Raw genomic sequence first — 26,698 nt, 5'->3', positions numbered from 1 at the left:
TTCAGGCTGCAAATCTGTTTGGGACATGCAGAGCTCTCTGACACTGTTTTTGGGCCAGCAACATTTTCTGGACTTTAGGGGGTCTAGGATGTCTGTAAACCCCTTTTTTGGGCCTCCAAAGTTTTCAACATTTTTGCAGGCCTAAAATGCATTTTAAGGCCTTTTTTGGGCTGCTAACATATTCTGAGCTTTCAGGGGTATAGGTTGCATTTTTCATGCCAAAACTATTTTGGGGAATTTCAATGGTCTAGGATGCGGGTTAATGCCCCTTTCATGCTGCAAATGTTTTTGGGACATTCAGGGCTCTCTGACATCATTTTTGGGCCACCAACATTTTCTGGACTTTAGGGGGTGTAGGATGCCTGTAAACCCCTTTTTTCCACCTCCAAAGTTATCAACATTTTTGCAAGCCTAAGATGCACTTTAAGGCATTTTCGGGCTGCTAACATTTTCAGAACTTTCAGGGGTGTAGTATGCATTTTTTGTGCCAAAAATATTTTGGGGAATTTCAGTGGTCTAGGATGCAACTTAATGCCCCTTTCAGGCTGCAAATCTGTTTGGGACATGCAGAGCTCTCTGACACTGTTTTTGGGCCAGCAACATTTTCTGGACTTTAGGGGGTCTAGGATGTCTGTAAACCCCTTTTTTGGGCCTCCAAAGTTTTCAACATTTTTGAAGGCCTAAAATGCATTTTAAGGCCTTTTTTGGGCTGCTAACATATTCTGAGCCTTAGGGGTGACGGATGCATTTTTCGTGCAAAAAATATTTTTGGGAATTTCAGTGGTCTAGGATGCGGGTTAATGCCCCTTTCAGGCTGCAAATGTTTTTGGGACATTCAGGGCTCTCTGACACCATTTTTGGGCCAACAACATTTTCTGGACTTTAGGGGGTCTAGGATGCCTGTAAACCCCTTTTTTGGGCCTCCAAAGTTTTCAACATTTTTGCAGGCCTAAAATGCATTTTAAGGCCTTTTTTGGGATGCTAACATATTCTGAGCTTTCAGGGGTATAGGTTGCATTTTTCATGCCAAAACTATTTTGGGGAATTTCAATGGTCTAGGATGCGGCTAAATGCCCCTTTCAGGCTGCAAATGTATTTGGGGCATTCAGAGCTCTCTGACACCGATTTTGGCCCACCAACATTTTCTGGACTTTAGGGGGTCTAGGATGCCTGTAAACCCCTTTTTTGGGCCTCCAAAGTTTTCAAACATTTTTGCATGCCTAAAATGCATTTTGAGGCCTTTTTTGGGCTGCTAACATATTTTGAGCCTTAGTGGTGACGGATGCATTTTTCGTGCAAAAAATATTTTTGGGAATTTCAGTGGTCTAGGATGCGGGTTAATGCCCCTTTCATGCTGCAAATGTTTTTGGGACATTCAGGGCTCTCTGACATCATTTTTGGGCCACCAACATTTTCTGGAATTTAGGGGGTGTAGGATGCCTGTAAACCCCTTTTTTCCACCTCCAAAGTTATCAACATTTTTGCAAGCCTAAGATGCACTTTAAGGCATTTTCGGGCTGCTAACATTTTCAGAACTTTCAGGGGTGTAGTATGCATTTTTTGTGCCAAAAATATTTTGGGGAATTTCAGTGGTCTAGGATGCAACTTAATGCCCCTTTCAGGCTGCAAATCTGTTTGGGACATGCAGAGCTCTCTGACACTGTTTTTGGGCCAGCAACATTTTCTGGACTTTAGGGGGTCTAGGATGTCTGTAAACCCCTTTTTTGGGCCTCCAAAGTTTTCAACATTTTTGAAGGCCTAAAATGCATTTTAAGGCCTTTTTTGGGCTGCTAACATATTCTGAGCCTTAGGGTTGACGGATGCATTTTTCGTGCAAAAAATATTTTTGGGAATTTCAGTGGTCTAGGATGCGGGTTAATGCCCCTTTCAGGCTGCAAATGTTTTTGGGACATTCAGGGCTCTCTGACACCATTTTTGGGCCACCAACATTTTCTGGACTTTAGGGGGTCTAGGATGCCTGTAAACCCCTTTTTTGGGCCTCCAAAGTTTTCAACATTTTTGCAGGCCTAAAATGCATTTTAAGGCCTTTTTAGGGCTGCTAACATATTCTGAGCTTTCAGGGGTATAGGTTGCATTTTTCATGCCAAAACTATTTTGGGGAATTTCAATGGTCTAGGATGCGGCTTAATGCCCCTTTCAGGGTGCAAATATTTTTGGGACATTCAGAGCTCTCTGACACCGATTTTGGCCCACCAACATTTTCTGGACTTTAGGGGGTCTAGGATGCCTGTAAACCCCTTTTTTCGGCCTCCAAAGGTTTCAACATTTTTGCAGACCTAAAATGCATTTTAAGGCCTTTTTTGGGCTGCTAACATATTCTGAGCTTGAGGGGTATAGGTTGCATTTTTCATGCCAAAAATATTTTGGGGAATTTCAGTGGTCTAGGATGCGGCTTCATGCCCCTTTCAGGCTGCAAATGTATTTGGGGCATTCAGAGCTCTCTGACACCGATTTTGGCCCACCAACATTTTCTGGACTTTAGGGGGTCTAGGATGCCTGTACCCATTTTTTTGGGCCTCCAAAGTTTTCAACATTTTTGCAGACCTAAAATGCATTTTAAGGCCTTTTTTGGGCTGGTAACATATTCTGAGGTTCAGGGGTATAGGTTGCATTTTTCATGCCAAAAATATTTTGGGGAATTCCAGTGGTCTAGGATGCGGCTTAATGCCCCTTTCAGGCTGCAAATGTATTTGGGGCATTCAGAGCTCTCTGACACCGATTTTGGCCCACCAACATTTTCTGGACTTTAGGGGGTCTAGGATGCCTGTGAACCCCTTTTTTGGGCCTCCAAAGTTTTCAACATTTTTGCATGCCTAAAATGCATTTTAAGGCCTTTTTTGGGCTGCTAACATATTCTGAGCCTTAGTGGTGACGGATGCATTTTTCGTGCAAAAAATATTTTTGGGAATTTCAGTGGTCTAGGATGCGGGTTAATGCCCCTTTCATGCTGCAAATGTTTATGGGACATTCAGGGCTCTCTGACACCATTTTTGGGCCACCAACATTTTCTGGTCTTTAGGGGGTGTAGGATGCCTGTAAACCCAATTTTTCCACCTCCAAAGTTATCAACATTTTTGCAAGCCTAAGATGCACTTTAAGGCATTTTCGGGCTGCTAACATTTTCAGAACTTTCAGGGGTGTAGTATGCATGTTTTGTGCCAAAAATATTTTGGGGAATTTCAGTGGTCTAGGATGCAACTTAATGCCCCTTTCAGGCTGCAAATCTGTTTGGGACATGCAGAGCTCTCTGACACTGTTTTTGGGCCACCAACATTTTCTGGACTTTAGGGGGTCTAGGATGTCTGTAAACCCCTTTTTTGGGCCTCCAAAGTTTTCAACATTTTTGCAGGCCTAAAATGCATTTTAAGGCCTTTTTTGGGCTGCTAACATATTCTGAGCCTTAGGGGTGACGGATGCATTTTTCGTGCAAAAAATATTTTTTGGGAATTTCAGTGGTCTAGGATGCGGGATAATACCCCTTTCAGGCTGCAAATGTTTTTGGGACATTCAGGGCTCTCTGACACCATTTTTGGGCCACCAACATTTTCTGGACTTTAGGGGGTCTAGGATGCCTGTAAACCCCTTTTTTGGGCCTCCAAAGTTTTCAACATTTTTGCAGGCCTAAAATGCATTTTAAGGCCTTTTTTGGGCTGCTAACATATTCTGAGCTTCAGGGGTATAGGTTGCATTTTTCATGCCAAAAATATTTTGGGGAATTTCAGTGGTCTAGGATGCGGCTTAATGCCCCTTTCAGGCTGCAAATATTTTTGGGACATTCAGAGCTCTCTGACACCGATTTTGGCCCACCAACATTTTCTGGACTTTAGGGGGTCTAGGATGCCTGTAAACCCCTTTTTTGGTCCTTCAAAGTTTTCAACATTTTTGCAGGCGTAAAATGCATTTTAAGGCCTTTTTTGGGCTGCTAACATATTCTGAGCCTTAGCGGTGTAGGATGCATTTTTCGTGCAAAAAATATTTTTGGGAATTTCAGTGGTCTAGGATGCAACTTAATTCCCCTTTCAGGCTGCAAATCTGTTTGGGACATGCAGAGCTCTCTGACACTGTTTTTGGGCCACCAACATTTTCTGGACTTTAGGGGGTCTAGGATGTCTGTAAACCCCTTTTTTGGGCCTCCAAAGTTTTCAACATTTTTACAGGCCTAAAATGCATTTTAAGGCCTTTTTTGGGCTGCTAACATATTCTGAGCCTTGGGGGTGACGGATGCATTTTTCGTGCAAAAAATATTTTTGGGAATTTCAGTGGTCTAGGATGCGGGTTAATGCCCCTTTCATGCTGCAAATGTTTATGGGACATTCAGGGCTCTCTGACACCATTTTTGGGCCACCAACATTTTCTGGTCTTTAGGGGGTGTAGGATGCCTGTAAACCCAATTTTTCCACCTCCAAAGTTATCAACATTTTTGCAAGCCTAAGATGCACTTTAAGGCATTTTCGGGCTGCTAACATTTTCAGAACTTTCAGGGGTGTAGTATGCATTTTTTGTGCCAAAAATATTTTGGGGAATTTCAGTGGTCTAGGATGCAACTTAATGCCCCTTTCAGGCTGCAAATCTGTTTGGGACATGCAGAGCTCTCTGACACTGTTTTTGGGCCACCAACATTTTCTGGACTTTAGGGGGTCTAGGATGTCTGTAAACCCCTTTTTTGGGCCTCCAAAGTTTTCAACATTTTTGCAGGCCTAAAATGCATTTTAAGGCCTTTTTTGGGCTGCTAACATATTCTGAGCCTTAGGGGTGACGGATGCATTTTTCGTGCAAAAAATATTTTTTGGGAATTTCAGTGGTCTAGGATGCGGGATAATACCCCTTTCAGGCTGCAAATGTTTTTGGGACATTCAGGGCTCTCTGACACCATTTTTGGGCCACCAACATTTTCTGGACTTTAGGGGGTCTAGGATGCCTGTAAACCCCTTTTTTGGGCCTCCAAAGTTTTCAACATTTTTGCAGGCCTAAAATGCATTTTAAGGCCTTTTTTGGGCTGCTAACATATTCTGAGCTTCAGGGGTATAGGTTGCATTTTTCATGCCAAAAATATTTTGGGGAATTTCAGTGGTCTAGGATGCGGCTTAATGCCCCTTTCAGGCTGCAAATATTTTTGGGACATTCAGAGCTCTCTGACACCGATTTTGGCCCACCAACATTTTCTGGACTTTAGGGGGTCTAGGATGCCTGTAAACCCCTTTTTTGGTCCTTCAAAGTTTTCAACATTTTTGCAGGCGTAAAATGCATTTTAAGGCCTTTTTTGGGCTGCTAACATATTCTGAGCCTTAGCGGTGTAGGATGCATTTTTCGTGCAAAAAATATTTTTGGGAATTTCAGTGGTCTAGGATGCAACTTAATTCCCCTTTCAGGCTGCAAATCTGTTTGGGACATGCAGAGCTCTCTGACACTGTTTTTGGGCCACCAACATTTTCTGGACTTTAGGGGGTCTAGGATGTCTGTAAACCCCTTTTTTGGGCCTCCAAAGTTTTCAACATTTTTGCAGGCCTAAAATGCATTTTAAGGCCTTTTTTGGGCTGCTAAGATATTCTGAGCTTTCAGGGGTGTAGGATGCATTTTTCATGCCAAAAATATTTTTTGGAATTTCAGTGGTCTAGGATGCGGGTTAATGCCCCTTTCAGGCTGCAAATGTATTTGGGGCATTCAGAGCTCTCTGACACCGATTTTGGCCCACCAACATTTTCTGGACTTTAGGGGGTCTAGGATGCCTGTAAACCCCTTTTTTGGGCCTCCAAAATTTTCAACATTTTTGCAGGCATAAAATGCATTTTAAGGCCTTTTTTGGGCTGCTAACATATTCTGAGCCTTAGCGGTGTAGGATGCATTTTTCGTGCAAAAAATATTTTTGGGAATTTCAGTGGTCTAGGATGCAGGTTAATGCCCCTTTCATGCTGCAAATGTTTTTGGGACATTCAGGGCTCTCTGACACCATTTTTGGGCCACCAACATTTTCTGGACTTTAGGGGGTGTAGGATGCCTGTAAACCCCTTTTTTCCACCTCCAAAGTTATCAACATTTTTGCAAGCCTAAGATGCACTTTAAGGCATTTTTGTGCTGCTAACATTTTCAGAACTTTCAGGGGTGTAGTATGCATTTTTTGTGCCAAAAATATTTTGGGGAATTTCAGTGGTCTAGGATGCAACTTAATGCCCCTTTCAGGCTGCAAATCTGTTTGGGACATGCAGAGCTCTCTGACACTGTTTTTGGCCCACCAACATTTTCTGGACTTTAGGGGGTCTAGGATGCCTGTAAACCCCTTTTTTCGGCCTCCAAAGTTTTCAACATTTTTGCACACCTAAGAAGCATTTGAAGTCCTTTTTTTGAGCTGCCAACATTTTCTGATCTTTCAGGGTTGTAGGATGCATTTTTTGTGCCAAAAATATTTTGGGGAATTTCAGTGGTCTAGGATGCGACTTAATGCCCCTTTCAGGCTGCAAATCTGTTTGGGACATGCAGAGCTCTCTGACCCTGTTTTTGGGCCACCAACATTTTCTGGACTTTAGGGGGTCTAGGATGTCTGTAAACCCCTTTTTTGGGCCTCCAAAGTTTTCAACATTTTTGCAGGCCTAAAATGCATTTTAAGGCCTTTTTTGGGCTGCTAACATATTCTGAGCCTTGGGGGTGACGGATGCATTTTTCGTGCAAAAAATATTTTTTGGAATTTCAGTGGTCTAGGATGCGGGTTAATGCCCCTTTCAGGCTGCAAATGTTTTTGGGACATTCAGGGCTCTCTGACACCATTTTTGGGCCAACAACATTTTCTGGACTTTAGGGGGTCTAGGATGCCTGTAAACCCCTTTTTTGGGCCTCCAAAGTTTTCAACATTTTTGCAGGCCTAAAATGCATTTTAAGGCCTTTTTTGGGCTGCTAACATATTCTGAGCCTTAGGGGTGACGGATGCATTTTTCGTGCAAAAAATATTTTTTGGAATTTCAGTGGTCTAGGATGCGGGTTAATGCCCCTTTCAGGCTGCAAATGTTTTTGGGACATTCAGGGCTCTCTGACACCATTTTTGGGCCACCAACATTTTCTGGACTTTAGGGGGTGTAGGATGCCTGTAAACCCCTTTTTTCCACCTCCAAAGTTATCAACATTTTTGCAAGCCTAAGATGCACTTTAAGGCATTTTCGGGCTGCTAACATTTTCAGAACTTTCAGGGGTGTAGTATGCATTTTTTGTGCCAAAAATATTTTGGGGAATTTCAGTGGTCTAGGATGCAACTTAATGCCCCTTTCAGGCTGCAAATCTGTTTGGGACATGCAGAGCTCTCTGACACTGTTTTTGGGCCAGCAACATTTTCTGGACTTTAGGGGGTCTAGGATGTCTGTAAACCCCTTTTTTGGGCCTCCAAAGTTTTCAACATTTTTGCAGGCCTAAAATGCATTTTAAGGCCTTTTTTGGGCTGCTAACATATTCTGAGCTTTCAGGGGTGTAGGATGCATTTTTCATGCCAAAAATATTTTGGAGAATTTCAGTCGTCTAGGATGCGGCTTAATGCCCCTTTCAGGCTGCAAATATTTTTGGGACATTCAGAGCTCTCTGACACCGATTTTGGCCCACCAACATTTTCTGGACTTTAGGGGGTCTAGGATGCCTGTAAACCCCTTTTTTCGGCCTCCAAAGGTTTCAACATTTTTGCAGGCCTAAAATGCATTTTAAGGCCTTTTTTGGGCTGCTAACATATTCTGAGCCTTAGGGGTGTAGGATGCATTTTTCGTGCAAAAAATATTTTTGGGAATTTCAGTGGCCTAGGATGCGGGTTAATACCCCTTTCAGGCTGCAAATGTTTTTGGGACATTCAGGGCTCTCTGACACCATTTTTGAGCCACAATCATTTTCTGGACTTTAGGGGGTCTAGGATGCCTGTACCCTCTTTTTTGGGCCTCCAAAGTTTTCAACATTTTTGCAGAACTAACATGCATTTTAAGGCCTTTTTTGGGCTGCTAACATATTCTGAGCTTCAGGGGTATAGGTTGCATTTTTCATGCCAAAAATATTTTGGGGAATTTCAATGGTCTAGGATGCGGCTTAATGCCCCTTTCAGGCTGCAAATGTATTTGGGGCATTCAGAGCTCTCTGACACCGATTTTGGCCCACCAACATTTTCTGGACTTTAGGGGGTCTAGGATGCCTGTAAACCCCTTTTTTGGGCCTCCAAAGTTTTCAAACATTTTTGCATGCCTAAAATGCATTTTGAGGCCTTTTTTGGGCTGCTAACATATTTTGAGCCTTAGTGGTGACGGATGCATTTTTCGTGCAAAAAATATTTTTGGGAATTTCAGTGGTCTAGGATGCGGGTTAATGCCCCTTTCATGCTGCAAATGTTTTTGGGACATTCGGGGCTCTCTGACATCATTTTTGGGCCACCAACATTTTCTGGACTTTAGGGGGTGTAGGATGCCTGTAAACCCCTTTTTTCCACCTCCAAAGTTATCAACATTTTTGCAAGCCTAAGATGCACTTTAAGGCATTTTCGGGCTGCTAACATTTTCAGAACTTTCAGGGGTGTAGTATGCATTTTTTGTGCCAAAAATATTTTGGGGAATTTCAGTGGTCTAGGATGCAACTTAATGCCCCTTTCAGGCTCCAAATCTGTTTGGGACATGCAGAGCTCTCTGACACTGTTTTTGGGCCACCAACATTTTCTGGACTTTAGGGGGTCTAGGATGTCTGTAAACCCCTTTTTTGGGCCTCCAAAGTTTTCAACATTTTTGAAGGCCTAAAATGCATTTTAAGGCCTTTTTTGGGCTGCTAACATATTCTGAGCCTTAGGGGTGACGGATGCATTTTTCGTGCAAAAAATATTTTTGGGAATTTCAGTGGTCTAGGATGCGGGTTAATGCCCCTTTCAGGCTGCAAATGTTTTTGGGACATTCAGGGCTCTCTGACACCATTTTTGGGCCACCAACATTTTCTGGACTTTAGGGGGTCTAGGATGCCTGTAAACCCCTTTTTTGGGCCTCCAAAGTTTTCAACATTTTTGCAGGCCTAAAATGCATTTTAAGGCCTTTTTTGGGCTGCTAACATATTCTGAGCTTTCAGGGGTATAGGTTGCATTTTTCATGCCAAAACTATTTTGGGGAATTTCAATGGTCTAGGATGCGGGTTAATGCCCCTTTCATGCTGCAAATGTTTTTGGGACATTCAGGGCTCTCTGACATCATTTTTGGGCCACCAACATTTTCTGGACTTTAGGGGGTGTAGGATGCCTGTAAACCCCTTTTTTCCACCTCCAAAGTTATCAACATTTTTGCAAGCCTAAAATGCACTTTAAGGCATTTTCGGGCTGCTAACATTTTCAGAACTTTCAGGGGTGTAGTATGCATTTTTTGTGCCAAAAATATTTTGGGGAATTTCAGTGGTCTAGGATGCAACTTAATGCCCCTTTCAGGCTGCAAATCTGTTTGGGACATGCAGAGCTCTCTGACACTGTTTTTGGGCCAGCAACATTTTCTGGACTTTAGGGGGTCTAGGATGTCTGTAAACCCCTTTTTTGGGCCTCCAAAGTTTTCAACATTTTTGAAGGCCTAAATGCATTTTAAGGCCTTTTTTGGGCTGCTAACCTATTCTGAGCCTTAGGGGTGACGGATGCATTTTTCGTGCAAAAAATATTTTTGGGAATTTCAGTGGTCTAGGATGCGGGTTAATGCCCCTTTCAGGCTGCAAATGTTTTTGGGACATTCAGGGCTCTCTGACACCATTTTTGGGCCAACAACATTTTCTGGACTTTAGGGGGTCTAGGATGCCTGTAAACCCCTTTTTTGGGCCTCCAAAGTTTTCAACATTTTTGCAGGCCTAAAATGCATTTTAAGGCCTTTTTTGGGTTGCTAACATATTCTGAGCTTTCAGGGGTATAGGTTGCATTTTTCATGCCAAAACTATTTTGGGGAATTTCAATGGTCTAGGATGCGGCTAAATGCCCCTTTCAGGCTGCAAATGTATTTGGGGCATTCAGAGCTCTCTGACACCGATTTTGGCCCACCAACATTTTCTGGACTTTAGGGGGTCTAGGATGCCTGTAAACCCCTTTTTTGGGCCTCCAAAGTTTTCAAACATTTTTGCATGCCTAAAATGCATTTTGAGGCCTTTTTTGGGCTGCTAACATATTTTGAGCCTTAGTGGTGACGGATGCATTTTTCGTGCAAAAAATATTTTTGGGAATTTCAGTGGTCTAGGATGCGGGTTAATGCCCCTTTCATGCTGCAAATGTTTTTGGGACATTCAGGGCTCTCTGACATCATTTTTGGGCCACCAACATTTTCTGGAATTTAGGGGGTGTAGGATGCCTGTAAACCCCTTTTTTCCACCTCCAAAGTTATCAACATTTTTGCAAGCCTAAGATGCACTTTAAGGCATTTTCGGGCTGCTAACATTTTCAGAACTTTCAGGGGTGTAGTATGCATTTTTTGTGCCAAAAATATTTTGGGGAATTTCAGTGGTCTAGGATGCAACTTAATGCCCCTTTCAGGCTGCAAATCTGTTTGGGACATGCAGAGCTCTCTGACACTGTTTTTGGGCCAGCAACATTTTCTGGACTTTAGGGGGTCTAGGATGCCTGTAAACCCCTTTTTTGGGCCTCCAAAGTTTTCAACATTTTTGAAGGCCTAAAATGCATTTTAAGGCCTTTTTTGGGCTGCTAACATATTCTGAGCTTTCAGGGGTATAGGTTGCATTTTTCATGCCAAAACTATTTTGGGGAATTTCAATGGTCTAGGATGCGGCTTAATGCCCCTTTCAGGCTGCAAATATTTTTGGGACATTCAGAGCTCTCTGACACCGATTTTGGCCCACCAACATTTTCTGGACTTTAGGGGGTCTAGGATGCCTGTAAACCCCTTTTTTCGGCCTCCAAAGGTTTCAACATTTTTGCAGACCTAAAATGCATTTTAAGGCCTTTTTTGGGCTGCTAACATATTCTGAGCTTGAGGGGTATAGGTTGCATTTTTCATGCCAAAAATATTTTGGGGAATTTCAGTGGTCTAGGATGCGGCTTCATGCCCCTTTCAGGCTGCAAATGTATTTGGGGCATTCAGAGCTCTCTGACACCGATTTTGGCCCACCAACATTTTCTGGACTTTAGGGGGTCTAGGATGCCTGTACCCATTTTTTTGGGCCTCCAAAGTTTTCAACATTTTTGCAGACCTAAAATGCATTTTAAGGCCTTTTTTGGGCTGGTAACATATTCTGAGGTTCAGGGGTATAGGTTGCATTTTTCATGCCAAAAATATTTTGGGGAATTCCAGTGGTCTAGGATGCGGCTTAATGCCCCTTTCAGGCTGCAAATGTATTTGGGGCATTCAGAGCTCTCTGACACCGATTTTGGCCCACCAACATTTTCTGGACTTTAGGGGGTCTAGGATGCCTGTGAACCCCTTTTTTGGGCCTCCAAAGTTTTCAACATTTTTGCATGCCTAAAATGCATTTTAAGGCCTTTTTTGGGCTGCTAACATATTCTGAGCCTTAGTGGTGACGGATGCATTTTTCGTGCAAAAAATATTTTTGGGAATTTCAGTGGTCTAGGATGCGGGTTAATGCCCCTTTCATGCTGCAAATGTTTATGGGACATTCAGGGCTCTCTGGCACCATTTTTGGGCCACCAACGTTTTCTGGTCTTTAGGGGGTGTAGGATGCCTGTAAACCCAATTTTTCCACCTCCAAAGTTATCAACATTTTTGCAAGCCTAAGATGCACTTTAAGGCATTTTCGGGCTGCTAACATTTTCAGAACTTTCAGGGGTGTAGTATGCATTTTTTGTGCCAAAAATATTTTGGGGAATTTCAGTGGTCTAGGATGCAACTTAATGCCCCTTTCAGGCTGCAAATCTGTTTGGGACATGCAGAGCTCTCTGACACTGTTTTTGGGCCACCAACATTTTCTGGACTTTAGGGGGTCTAGGATGTCTGTAAACCCCTTTTTTGGGCCTCCAAAGTTTTCAACATTTTTGCAGGCCTAAAATGCATTTTAAGGCCTTTTTTGGGCTGCTAACATATTCTGAGCCTTAGGGGTGACGGATGCATTTTTCGTGCAAAAAATATTTTTTGGGAATTTCAGTGGTCTAGGATGCGGGATAATACCCCTTTCAGGCTGCAAATGTTTTTGGGACATTCAGGGCTCTCTGACACCATTTTTGGGCCACCAACATTTTCTGGACTTTAGGGGGTCTAGGATGCCTGTAAACCCCTTTTTTGGGCCTCCAAAGTTTTCAACATTTTTGCAGGCCTAAAATGCATTTTAAGGCCTTTTTTGGGCTGCTAACATATTCTGAGCTTCAGGGGTATAGGTTGCATTTTTCATGCCAAAAATATTTTGGGGAATTTCAGTGGTCTAGGATGCGGCTTAATGCCCCTTTCAGGCTGCAAATATTTTTGGGACATTCAGAGCTCTCTGACACCGATTTTGGCCCACCAACATTTTCTGGACTTTAGGGGGTCTAGGATGCCTTTAAACCCCTTTTTTGGTCCTTCAAAGTTTTCAACATTTTTGCAGGCGTAAAATGCATTTTAAGGCCTTTTTTGGGCTGCTAACATATTCTGAGCCTTAGCGGTGTAGGATGCATTTTTCGTGCAAAAAATATTTTTGGGAATTTCAGTGGTCTAGGATGCAACTTAATTCCCCTTTCAGGCTGCAAATCTGTTTGGGACATGCAGAGCTCTCTGACACTGTTTTTGGGCCACCAACATTTTCTGGACTTTAGGGGGTCTAGGATGTCTGTAAACCCCTTTTTTGGGCCTCCAAAGTTTTCAACATTTTTGCAGGCCTAAAATGCATTTTAAGGCCTTTTTTGGGCTGCTAACATATTCTGAGCCTTGGGGGTGACGGATGCATTTTTCGTGCAAAAAATATTTTTTGGAATTTCAGTGGTCTAGGATGCGGGTTAATGCCCCTTTCAGGCTGCAAATGTTTTTGGGACATTCAGGGCTCTCTGACACCATTTTTGGGCCACCAACATTTTCTGGACTTTATGGGTCTAGGATGCCTGTAAACCCCTTTTTTGGGCCTCCAAAGTTTTCAACATTTTTGCAGGCCTAAAATGCATTTTAAGGCCTTTTTTGGGCTGCTAAGATATTATGAGCTTTCAGGGGTGTAGGATGCATTTTTCATGCCAAAAATATTTTTTGGAATTTCAGTGGTCTAGGATGCGGGTTAATGCCCCTTTCAGGCTGCAAATGTATTTGGGGCATTCAGAGCTCTCTGACACCGATTTTGGCCCACCAACATTTTCTGGACTTTAGGGGGTCTAGGATGCCTGTAAACCCCTTTTTTGGGCCTCCAAAATTTTCAACATTTTTGCAGGCATAAAATGCATTTTAAGGCCTTTTTTGGGCTGCTAACATATTCTGAGCCTTAGCGGTGTAGGATGCATTTTTCGTGCAAAAAATATTTTTGGGAATTTCAGTGGTCTAGGATGCAGGTTAATGCCCCTTTCATGCTGCAAATGTTTTTGGGACATTCAGGGCTCTCTGACACCATTTTTGGGCCACCAACATTTTCTGGACTTTAGGGGGTGTAGGATGCCTGTAAACCCCTTTTTTCCACCTCCAAAGTTATCAACATTTTTGCAAGCCTAAGATGCACTTTAAGGCATTTTTGTGCTGCTAACATTTTCAGAACTTTCAGGGGTGTAGTATGCATTTTTTGTGCCAAAAATATTTTGGGGAATTTCAGTGGTCTAGGATGCAACTTAATGCCCCTTTCAGGCTGCAAATCTGTTTGGGACATGCAGAGCTCTCTGACACTGTTTTTGGCCCACCAACATTTTCTGGACTTTAGGGGGTCTAGGATGCCTGTAAACCCCTTTTTTCTGCCTCCAAAGTTTTCAACATTTTTGCACACCTAAGAAGCATTTGAAGTCCTTTTTTTGAGCTGCCAACATTTTCTGATCTTTCAGGGTTGTAGGATGCATTTTTTGTGCCAAAAATATTTTGGGGAATTTCAGTGGTCTAGGATGCGACTTAATGCCCCTTTCAGGCTGCAAATCTGTTTGGGACATTCAGAGCTCTCTGACACTGTTTTTGGGCCACAAACATTTTCTGGACTTTAGGGGGTCTAGGATGCCTGTAAACCCCTTTTTTGGTCCTTCAAAGTTTTCAACATTTTTGCAGGCCTAAAATGCATTTTAAGGCCTTTTTTGGGCTGCTAACATATTCTGAGCTTCAGGGGTATAGGTTGCATTTTTCATGCCAAAAATATTTTGGGGAATTCCAGTGGTCTAGGATGCAACTTAATGCCCCTTTCAGGCTGCAAATCTGTTTGGGACATGCAGAGCTCTCTGACACCGATTTTGGCCCACCCACAATTTCTGGACTTTAGGGGGTCTAGGATGCCTGTAAACCCCTTTTTTGGGCCTCCAAAGTTTTCAACATTTTTGCAGGCCTAAAATGCATTTTAAGGCCTTTTTTGGGCTGCTAACATATTCTGAGCCTTAGGGGTGACGGATGCATTTTTCGTGCAAAAAATATTTTTTGGGAATTTCAGTGGTCTAGGATGCGGGATAATACCCCTTTCAGGCTGCAAATGTTTTTGGGACATTCAGGGCTCTCTGACACCATTTTTGGGCCACCAACATTTTCTGGACTTTAGGGGGTCTAGGATGCCTGTAAACCCCTTTTTTGGGCCTCCAAAGTTTTCAACATTTTTGCAGGCCTAAAATGCATTTTAAGGCCTTTTTTGGGCTGCTAACATATTCTGAGCCTTAGGGGTGACGGATGCATTTTTCGTGCAAAAAATACTTTTTGGAATTTCAGTGGTCTAGGATGCGGGTTAATGCCCCTTTCAGGCTGCAAATGTTTTTGGGACATTCAGGGCTCTCTGACACCATTTTTGGGCCACCAACATTTTCTGGACTTTAGGGGGTGTAGGATGCCTGTAAACCCCTTTTTTCCACCTCCAAAGTTATCAACATTTTTGCAAGCCTAAGATGCACTTTAAGGCATTTTCGGGCTGCTAACATTTTCAGAACTTTCAGGGGTGTAGTATGCATTTTTTGTGCCAAAAATATTTTGGGGAATTTCAGTGGTCTAGGATGCAACTTAATGCCCCTTTCAGGCTGCAAATCTGTTTGGGACATGCAGAGCTCTCTGACACTGTTTTTGGGCCAGCAACATTTTCTGGACTTTAGGGGGTCTAGGATGTCTGTAAACCCCTTTTTTGGGCCTCCAAAGTTTTCAACATTTTTGCAGGCCTAAAATGCATTTTAAGGCCTTTTTTGGGCTGCTAACATATTCTGAGCTTTCAGGGGTGTAGGATGCATTTTTCATGCCAAAAATATTTTGGAGAATTTCAGTCGTCTAGGATGCGGCTTAATGCCCCTTTCAGGCTGCAAATATTTTTGGGACATTCAGAGCTCTCTGACACCGATTTTGGCCCACCAACATTTTCTGGACTTTAGGGGGTCTAGGATGCCTGTAAACCCCTTTTTTCGGCCTCCAAAGGTTTCAACATTTTTGCAGGCCTAAAATGCATTTTAAGGCCTTTTTTGGGCTGCTAACATATTCTGAGCCTTAGGGGTGTAGGATGCATTTTTCGTGCAAAAAATATTTTTGGGAATTTCAGTGGCCTAGGATGCGGGTTAATACCCCTTTCAGGCTGCAAATGTTTTTGGGACATTCAGGGCTCTCTGACACCATTTCTGAGCCACAATCATTTTCTGGACTTTAGGGGGTCTAGGATGCCTGTACCCTCTTTTTTGGGCCTCCAAAGTTTTCAACATTTTTGCAGAACTAACATGCATTTTAAGGCCTTTTTTGGGCTGCTAACATATTCTGAGCTTCAGGGGTATAGGTTGCATTTTTCATGCCAAAAATATTTTGGGGAATTTCAATGGTCTAGGATGCGGCTTAATGCCCCTTTCAGGCTGCAAATGTATTTGGGGCATTCAGAGCTCTCTGACACCGATTTTGGCCCACCAACATTTTCTGGACTTTAGGGGGTCTAGGATGCCTGTAAACCCAATTTTTCCACCTCCAAAGTTATCAACATTTTTGCAAGCCTAAGATGCACTTTAAGGCATTTTCGGGCTGCTAACATTTTCAGAACTTTCAGGGGTGTAGTATGCATTTTTTGTGCCAAAAATATTTTGGGGAATTTCAGTGGTCTAGGATGCAACTTAATGCCCCTTTCAGGCTGCAAATCTGTTTGGGACATGCAGAGCTCTCTGACACTGTTTTTGGGCCACCAACATTTTCTGGACTTTAGGGGGTCTAGGATGTCTGTAAACCCCTTTTTTGGGCCTCCAAAGTTTTCAACATTTTTGCAGGCCTAAAATGCATTTTAAGGCCTTTTTTGGGCTGCTAACATATTCTGAGCCTTAGGGGTGACGGATGCATTTTTCGTGCAAAAAATATTTTTTGGGAATTTCAGTGGTCTAGGATGCGGGATAATACCCCTTTCAGGCTGCAAATGTTTTTGGGACATTCAGGGCTCTCTGACACCATTTTTGGGCCACCAACATTTTCTGGACTTTAGGGGGTCTAGGATGCCTGTAAACCCCTTTTTTGGGCCTCCAAAGTTTTCAACATTTTTGCAGGCCTAAAATGCATTTTAAGGCCTTTTTTGGGCTGCTAACATATTCTGAGCTTCAGGGGTATAGGTTGCATTTTTCATGCCAAAAATATTTTGGGGAATTTCAGTGGTCTAGGATGCGGCTTAATGCCCCTTTCAGGCTGCAAATATTTTTGGGACATTCAGAGCTCTCTGACACCGATTTTGGCCCACCAACATTTTCTGGACTTTAGGGGGTCTAGGATGCCTGTAAACCCCTTTTTTGGTCCTTCAAAGTTTTCAACATTTTTGCAGGCGTAAAATGCATTTTAAGGCCTTTTTTGGGCTGCTAACATATTCTGAGCCTTAGCGGTGTAGGATGCATTTTTCGTGCAAAAAATATTTTTGGGAATTTCAGTGGTCTAGGATGCAACTTAATTCCCCTTTCAGGCTGCAAATCTGTTTGGGACATGCAGAGCTCTCTGACACTGTTTTTGGGCCACCAACATTTTCTGGACTTTAGGGGGTCTAGGATGTCTGTAAACCCCTTTTTTGGGCCTCCAAAGTTTTCAACATTTTTGCAGGCCTAAAATGCATTTTAAGGCCTTTTTTGGGCTGCTAACATATTCTGAGCCTTGGGGGTGACGGATGCATTTTTCGTGCAAAAAATATTTTTTGGAATTTCAGTGGTCTAGGATGCGGGTTAATGCCCCTTTCAGGCTGCAAATGTTTTTGGGACATTCAGGGCTCTCTGACACCATTTTTGGGCCACCAACATTTTCTGGACTTTATGGGTCTAGGATGCCTGTAAACCCCTTTTTTGGGCCTCCAAAGTTTTCAACATTTTTGCAGGCCTAAAATGCATTTTAAGGCCTTTTTTGGGCTGCTAAGATATTCTGAGCTTTCAGGGGTGTAGGATGCATTTTTCATGCCAAAAATATTTTTTGGAATTTCAGTGGTCTAGGATGCGGGTTAATGCCCCTTTCAGGCTGCAAATGTATTTGGGGCATTCAGAGCTCTCTGACACCGATTTTGGCCCACCAACATTTTCTGGACTTTAGGGGGTCTAGGATGCCTGTTAACCCCTTTTTTGGGCCTCCAAAATTTTCAACATTTTTGCAGGCATAAAATGCATTTTAAGGCCTTTTTTGGGCTGCTAACATATTCTGAGCCTTAGCGGTGTAGGATGCATTTTTCGTGCAAAAAATATTTTTGGGAATTTCAGTGGTCTAGGATGCAGGTTAATGCCCCTTTCATGCTGCAAATGTTTTTGGGACATTCAGGGCTCTCTGACACCATTTTTGGGCCACCAACATTTTCTGGACTTTAGGGGGTGTAGGATGCCTGTAAACCCCTTTTTTCCACCTCCAAAGTTATCAACATTTTTGCAAGCCTAAGATGCACTTTAAGGCATTTTTGTGCTGCTAACATTTTCAGAACTTTCAGGGGTGTAGTATGCATTTTTTGTGCCAAAAATATTTTGGGGAATTTCAGTGGTCTAGGATGCGACTTAATGCCCCTTTCAGGCTGCAAATCTGTTTGGGACATTCAGAGCTCTCTGACACTGTTTTTGGGTCACAAACATTTTCTGGACTTTAGGGGGTCTAGGATGCCTGTAAACCCCTTTTTTGGTCCTTCAAAGTTTTCAACATTTTTGCAGGCCTAAAATGCATTTTAAGGCCTTTTTTGGGCTGCTAACATATTCTGAGCTTCAGGGGTATAGGTTGCATTTTTCATGCCAAAAATATTTTGGGGAATTCCAGTGGTCTAGGATGCAACTTAATGCCCCTTTCAGGCTGCAAATCTGTTTGGGACATGCAGAGCTCTCTGACACCGATTTTGGCCCACCCACAATTTCTGGACTTTAGGGGGTCTAGGATGCCTGTAAACCCCTTTTTTGGGCCTCCAAAGTTTTCAACATTTTTGCAGGCCTAAAATGCATTTTAAGGCCTTTTTTGGGCTGCTAACATATTCTGAGCCTTAGGGGTGACGGATGCATTTTTCGTGCAAAAAATATTTTTTGGGAATTTCAGTGGTCTAGGATGCGGGATAATACCCCTTTCAGGCTGCAAATGTTTTTGGGACATTCAGGGCTCTCTGACACCATTTTTGGGCCACCAACATTTTCTGGACTTTAGGGGGTCTAGGATGCCTGTAAACCCCTTTTTTGGGCCTCCAAAGTTTTCAACATTTTTGCAGGCCTAAAATGCATTTTAAGGCCTTTTTTGGGCTGCTAACATATTCTGAGCCTTAGGGGTGACGGATGCATTTTTCGTGCAAAAAATATTTTTTGGAATTTCAGTGGTCTAGGATGCGGGTTAATGCCCCTTTCAGGCTGCAAATGTTTTTGGGACATTCAGGGCTCTCTGACACCATTTTTGGGCCACCAACATTTTCTGGACTTTAGGGGGTGTAGGATGCCTGTAAACCCCTTTTTTCCACCTCCAAAGTTATCAACATTTTTGCAAGCCTAAGATGCACTTTAAGGCATTTTCGGGCTGCTAACATTTTCAGAACTTTCAGGGGTGTAGTATGCATTTTTTGTGCCAAAAATATTTTGGGGAATTTCAGTGGTCTAGGATGCAACTTAATGCCCCTTTCAGGCTGCAAATCTGTTTGGGACATGCAGAGCTTTCTGACACTGTTTTTGGGCCAGCAACATTTTCTGGACTTTAGGGGGTCTAGGATGTCTGTAAACCCCTTTTTTGGGCCTCCAAAGTTTTCAACATTTTTGCAGGCCTAAAATGCATTTTAAGGCCTTTTTTGGGCTGCTAACATATTCTGAGCTTTCAGGGGTGTAGGATGCATTTTTCATGCCAAAAATATTTTGGAGAATTTCAGTCGTCTAGGATGCGGCTTAATGCCCCTTTCAGGCTGCAAATATTTTTGGGACATTCAGAGCTCTCTGACACCGATTTTGGCCCACCAACATTTTCTGGACTTTAGGGGGTCTAGGATGCCTGTAAACCCCTTTTTTCGGCCTCCAAAGGTTTCAACATTTTTGCAGGCCTAAAATGCATTTTAAGGCCTTTTTTGGGCTGCTAACATATTCTGAGCCTTAGGGGTGTAGGATGCATTTTTCGTGCAAAAAATATTTTTGGGAATTTCAGTGGCCTAGGATGCGGGTTAATACCCCTTTCAGGCTGCAAATGTTTTTGGGACATTCAGGGCTCTCTGACACCATTTCTGAGCCACAATCATTTTCTGGACTTTAGGGGGTCTAGGATGCCTGTACCCTCTTTTTTGGGCCTCCAAAGTTTTCAACATTTTTGCAGAACTAACATGCATTTTAAGGCCTTTTTTGGGCTGCTAACATATTCTGAGCTTCAGGGGTATAGGTTGCATTTTTCATGCCAAAAATATTTTGGGGAATTTCAATGGTCTAGGATGCGGCTTAATGCCCCTTTCAGGCTGCAAATGTATTTGGGGCATTCAGAGCTCTCTGACACCGATTTTGGCCCACCAACATTTTCTGGACTTTAGGGGGTCTAGGATGCCTGTAAACCCCTTTTTTGGGCCTCCAAAGTTTTCAAACATTTTTGCATGCCTAAAATGCATTTTGAGGCCTTTTTTGGGCTGCTAACATATTTTGAGCCTTAGTGGTGACGGATGCATTTTTCGTGCAAAAAATATTTTTGGGAATTTCAGTGGTCTAGGATGCGGGTTAATGCCCCTTTCATGCTGCAAATGTTTTTGGGACATTCGGGGCTCTCTGACATCATTTTTGGGCCACCAACATTTTCTGGACTTTAGGGGGTGTAGGATGCCTGTAAACCCCTTTTTTCCACCTCCAAAGTTATCAACATTTTTGCAAGCCTAAGATGCACTTTAAGGCATTTTCGGGCTGCTAACATTTTCAGAACTTTCAGGGGTGTAGTATGCATTTTTTGTGCCAAAAATATTTTGGGGAATTTCAGTGGTCTAGGATGCAACTTAATGCCCCTTTCAGGCTCCAAATCTGTTTGGGACATGCAGAGCTCTCTGACACTGTTTTTGGGCCACCAACATTTTCTGGACTTTAGGGGGTCTAGGATGTCTGTAAACCCCTTTTTTGGGCCTCCAAAGTTTTCAACATTTTTGAAGGCCTAAAATGCATTTTAAGGCCTTTTTTGGGCTGCTAACATATTCTGAGCCTTAGGGGTGACGGATGCATTTTTCGTGCAAAAAATATTTTTGGGAATTTCAGTGGTCTAGGATGCGGGTTAATGCCCCTTTCAGGCTGCAAATGTTTTTGGGACATTCAGGGCTCTCTGACACCATTTTTGGGCCACCAACATTTTCTGGACTTTAGGGGGTCTAGGATGCCTGTAAACCCCTTTTTTGGGCCTCCAAAGTTTTCAACATTTTTGCAGGCCTAAAATGCATTTTAAGGCCTTTTGTGGGCTGCTAACATATTCTGAGCTTTCAGGGGTATAGGTTGCATTTTTCATGCCAAAACTATTTTGGGGAATTTCAATGGTCTAGGATGCGGGTTAATGCCCCTTTCATGCTGCAAATGTTTTTGGGACATTCAGGGCTCTCTGACATCATTTTTGGGCCACCAACATTTTCTGGACTTTAGGGGGTGTAGGATGCCTGTAAACCCCTTTTTTCCACCTCCAAAGTTATCAACATTTTTGCAAGCCTAAGATGCACTTTAAGGCATTTTCGGGCTGCTAACATTTTCAGAACTTTCAGGGGTGTAGTATGCATTTTTTGTGCCAAAAATATTTTGGGGAATTTCAGTGGTCTAGGATGCAACTTAATGCCCCTTTCAGGCTGCAAATCTGTTTGGGACATGCAGAGCTCTCTGACACTGTTTTTGGGCCAGCAACATTTTCTGGACTTTAGGGGGTCTAGGATGTCTGTAAACCCCTTTTTTGGGCCTCCAAAGTTTTCAACATTTTTGAAGGCCTAAAATGCATTTTAAGGCCTTTTTTGGGCTGCTAACATATTCTGAGCCTTAGGGGTGACGGATGCATTTTTCGTGCAAAAAATATTTTTGGGAATTTCAGTGGTCTAGGATGCGGGTTAATGCCCCTTTCAGGCTGCAAATGTTTTTGGGACATTCAGGGCTCTCTGACACCATTTTTGGGCCAACAACATTTTCTGGACTTTAGGGGGTCTAGGATGCCTGTAAACCCCTTTTTTGGGCCTCCAAAGTTTTCAACATTTTTGCAGGCCTAAAATGCATTTTAAGGCCTTTTTTGGGATGCTAACATATTCTGAGCTTTCAGGGGTATAGGTTGCATTTTTCATGCCAAAACTATTTTGGGGAATTTCAATGGTCTAGGATGCGGCTAAATGCCCCTTTCAGGCTGCAAATGTATTTGGGGCATTCAGAGCTCTCTGACACCGATTTTGGCCCACCAACATTTTCTGGACTTTAGGGGGTCTAGGATGCCTGTAAACCCCTTTTTTGGGCCTCCAAAGTTTTCAAACATTTTTGCATGCCTAAAATGCATTTTGAGGCCTTTTTTGGGCTGCTAACATATTTTGAGCCTTAGTGGTGACGGATGCATTTTTCGTGCAAAAAATATTTTTGGGAATTTCAGTGGTCTAGGATGCGGGTTAATGCCCCTTTCATGCTGCAAATGTTTTTGGGACATTCAGGGCTCTCTGACACCATTTTTGGGCCACCAACATTTTCTGGACTTTAGGGGGTGTAGGATGCCTGTAAACCCCTTTTTTCCACCTCCAAAGTTATCAACATTTTTGCAAGCCTAAGATGCACTTTAAGGCATTTTCGGGCTGCTAACATTTTCAGAACTTTCAGGGGTGTAGTATGCATTTTTTGTGCCAAAAATATTTTGGGGAATTTCAGTGGTCTAGGATGCAACTTAATGCCCCTTTCAGGCTGCAAATCTGTTTGGGACATGCAGAGCTCTCTGACACTGTTTTTGGGCCAGCAACATTTTCTGGACTTTAGGGGGTCTAGGATGTCTGTAAACCCCTTTTTTGGGCCTCCAAAGTTTTCAACATTTTTGAAGGCCTAAAATGCATTTTAAGGCCTTTTTTGGGCTGCTAACATATTCTGAGCCTTAGGGTTGACGGATGCATTTTTCGTGCAAAAAATATTTTTGGGAATTTCAGTGGTCTAGGATGCGGGTTAATGCCCCTTTCAGGCTGCAAATGTTTTTGGGACATTCAGGGCTCTCTGACACCATTTTTGGGCCACCAACATTTTCTGGACTTTAGGGGGTCTAGGATGCCTGTACCCATTTTTTTGGGCCTCCAAAGTTTTCAACATTTTTGCAGACCTAAAATGCATTTTAAGGCCTTTTTTGGGCTGGTAACATATTCTGAGGTTCAGGGGTATAGGTTGCATTTTTCATGCCAAAAATATTTTGGGGAATTCCAGTGGTCTAGGATGCGGCTTAATGCCCCTTTCAGGCTGCAAATGTATTTGGGGCATTCAGAGCTGTCTGACACCGATTTTGGCCCACCAACATTTTCTGGACTTTAGGGGGTCTAGGATGCCTGTGAACCCCTTTTTTGGGCCTCCAAAGTTTTCAACATTTTTGCATGCCTAAAATGCATTTTAAGGCCTTTTTTGGGCTGCTAACATATTCTGAGCCTTAGTGGTGACGGATGCATTTTTCGTGCAAAAAATATTTTTGGGAATTTCAGTGGTCTAGGATGCGGGTTAATGCCCCTTTCATGCTGCAAATGTTTATGGGACATTCAGGGCTCTCTGACACCATTTTTGGGCCACCAACATTTTCTGGTCTTTAGGGGGTGTAGGATGCCTGTAAACCCAATTTTTCCACCTCCAAAGTTATCAACATTTTTGCAAGCCTAAGATGCACTTTAAGGCATTTTCGGGCTGCTAACATTTTCAGAACTTTCAGGGGTGTAGTATGCATTTTTTGTGCCAAAAATATTTTGGGGAATTTCAGTGGTCTAGGATGCAACTTAATGCCCCTTTCAGGCTGCAAATCTGTTTGGGACATGCAGAGCTCTCTGACACTGTTTTTGGGCCACCAACATTTTCTGGACTTTAGGGGGTCTAGGATGTCTGTAAACCCCTTTTTTGGGCCTCCAAAGTTTTCAACATTTTTGCAGGCCTAAAATGCATTTTAAGGCCTTTTTTGGGCTGCTAACATATTCTGAGCCTTAGGGGTGACGGATGCATTTTTCGTGCAAAAAATATTTTTTGGGAATTTCAGTGGTCTAGGATGCGGGATAATACCCCTTTCAGGCTGCAAATGTTTTTGGGACATTCAGGGCTCTCTGACACCATTTTTGGGCCACCAACATTTTCTGGACTTTAGGGGGTCTAGGATGCCTGTAAACCCCTTTTTTGGGCCTCCAAAGTTTTCAACATTTTTGCAGGCCTAAAATGCATTTTAAGGCCTTTTTTGGGCTGCTAACATATTCTGAGCTTCAGGGGTATAGGTTGCATTTTTCATGCCAAAAATATTTTGGGGAATTTCAGTGGTCTAGGATGCGGCTTAATGCCCCTTTCAGGCTGCAAATATTTTTGGGACATTCAGAGCTCTCTGACACCGATTTTGGCCCACCAACATTTTCTGGACTTTAGGGGGTCTAGGATGCCTGTAAACCCCTTTTTTGGTCCTTCAAAGTTTTCAACATTTTTGCAGGCGTAAAATGCATTTTAAGGCCTTTTTTGGGCTGCTAACATATTCTGAGCCTTAGCGGTGTAGGATGCATTTTTCGTGCAAAAAATATTTTTGGGAATTTCAGTGGTCTAGGATGCAACTTAATTCCCCTTTCAGGCTGCAAATCTGTTTGGGACATGCAGAGCTCTCTGACACTGTTTTTGGGCCACCAACATTTTCTGGACTTTAGGGGGTCTAGGATGTCTGTAAACCCCTTTTTTGGGCCTCCAAAGTTTTCAACATTTTTGCAGGCCTAAAATGCATTTTAAGGCCTTTTTTGGGCTGCTAACATATTCTGAGCCTTGGGGGTGACGGATGCATTTTTCGTGCAAAAAATATTTTTGGGAATTTCAGTGGTCTAGGATGCGGGTTAATGCCCCTTTCAGGCTGCAAATGTTTTTGGGACATTCAGGGCTCTCTGACACCATTTTTGGGCCACCAACATTTTCTGGACTTTAGGGGTCTAGGATGCCTGTAAACCCCTTTTTTGGGCCTCCAAAGTTTTCAACATTTTTGCAGGCCTAAAATGCATTTTAAGGCCTTTTTTGGGCTGCTAAGATATTCTGAGCTTTCAGGGGTGTAGGATGCATTTTTCATGCCAAAAATATTTTTTGGAATTTCAGTGGTCTAGGATGCGGGTTAATGCCCCTTTCAGGCTGCAAATGTATTTGGGGCATTCAGAGCTCTCTGACACCGATTTTGGCCCACCAACATTTTCTGGACTTTAGGGGGTCTAGGATGCCTGTAAACCCCTTTTTTGGGCCTCCAAAATTTTCAACATTTTTGCAGGCATAAAATGCATTTTAAGGCCTTTTTTGGGCTGCTAACATATTCTGAGCCTTAGCGGTGTAGGATGCATTTTTCGTGCAAAAAATATTTTTGGGAATTTCAGTGGTCTAGGATGCAGGTTAATGCCCCTTTCATGCTGCAAATGTTTTTGGGACATTCAGGGCTCTCTGACACCATTTTTGGGCCACCAACATTTTCTGGACTTTAGGGGGTGTAGGATGCCTGTAAACCCCTTTTTTCCACCTCCAAAGTTATCAACATTTTTGCAAGCCTAAGATGCACTTTAAGGCATTTTTGTGCTGCTAACATTTTCAGAACTTTCAGGGGTGTAGTATGCATTTTTTGTGCCAAAAATATTTTGGGGAATTTCAGTGGTCTAGGATGCAACTTAATGCCCCTTTCAGGCTGCAAATCTGTTTGGGACATGCAGAGCTCTCTGACACTGTTTTTGGCCCACCAACATTTTCTGGACTTTAGGGGGTCTAGGATGCCTGTAAACCCCTTTTTTCGGCCTCCAAAGTTTTCAACATTTTTGCACACCTAAGAAGCATTTGAAGTCCTTTTTTTGAGCTGCCAACATTTTCTGATCTTTCAGGGTTGTAGGATGCATTTTTTGTGCCAAAAATATTTTGGGGAATTTCAGTGGTCTAGGATGCGACTTAATGCCCCTTTCAGGCTGCAAATCTGTTTGGGACATTCAGAGCTCTCTGACACTGTTTTTGGGCCACAAACATTTTCTGGACTTTAGGGGGTCTAGGATGCCTGTAAACCCCTTTTTTGGTCCTTCAAAGTTTTCAACATTTTTGCAGGCCTAAAATGCATTTTAAGGCCTTTTTTGGGCTGCTAACATATTCTGAGCTTCAGGGGTATAGGTTGCATTTTTCATGCCAAAAATATTTTGGGGAATTCCAGTGGTCTAGGATGCAACTTAATGCCCCTTTCAGGCTGCAAATCTGTTTGGGACATGCAGAGCTCTCTGACACCGATTTTGGCCCACCCACAATTTCTGGACTTTAGGGGGTCTAGGATGCCTGTAAACCCCTTTTTTGGGCCTCCAAAGTTTTCAACATTTTTGCAGGCCTAAAATGCATTTTAAGGCCTTTTTTGGGCTGCTAACATATTCTGAGCCTTAGGGGTGACGGATGCATTTTTCGTGCAAAAAATATTTTTTGGGAATTTCAGTGGTCTAGGATGCGGGATAATACCCCTTTCAGGCTGCAAATGTTTTTGGGACATTCAGGGCTCTCTGACACCATTTTTGGGCCACCAACATTTTCTGGACTTTAGTGGGTCTAGGATGCCTGTAAACCCCTTTTTTGGTCCTTCAAAGTTTTCAACATTTTTGCAGGCGTAAAATGCATTTTAAGGCCTTTTTTGGGCTGCTAACATATTCTGAGCCTTAGCGGTGTAGGATGCATTTTTCGTGCAAAAAATATTTTTGGGAATTTCAGTGGTCTAGGATGCAACTTAATGCCCCTTTCAGGCTGCAAATCTGTTTGGGACATGCAGAGCTCTCTGACACTGTTTTTGGGCCACCAACATTTTCTGGACTTTAGGGGGTCTAGGATGTCTGTAAACCCTTTTTTGGGCCTCCAAAGTTTTCAACATTTGTGCATGCCTAAAATGCATTTTAAGGCCTTTTTTGGGCTGCTAACATATTCTGAGCCTTGGGGGTGACGGATGCATTTTTCGTGCAAAAAATATTTTTTGGAATTTCAGTGGTCTAGGATGCGGGTTAATGCCCCTTTCAGGCTGCAAATGTTTTTGGGACATTCAGGGCTCTCTGACAC

This window comes from Ambystoma mexicanum, chromosome 7p (genome assembly GCF_040938575.1).
Source record: "Ambystoma mexicanum isolate Mex_15411 chromosome 7p, UKY_AmexF1_1, whole genome shotgun sequence".
Taxonomy (NCBI): Eukaryota; Metazoa; Chordata; class Amphibia; order Caudata; family Ambystomatidae; genus Ambystoma; species Ambystoma mexicanum.
This window is presented reverse-complemented; position numbering follows the sequence as displayed.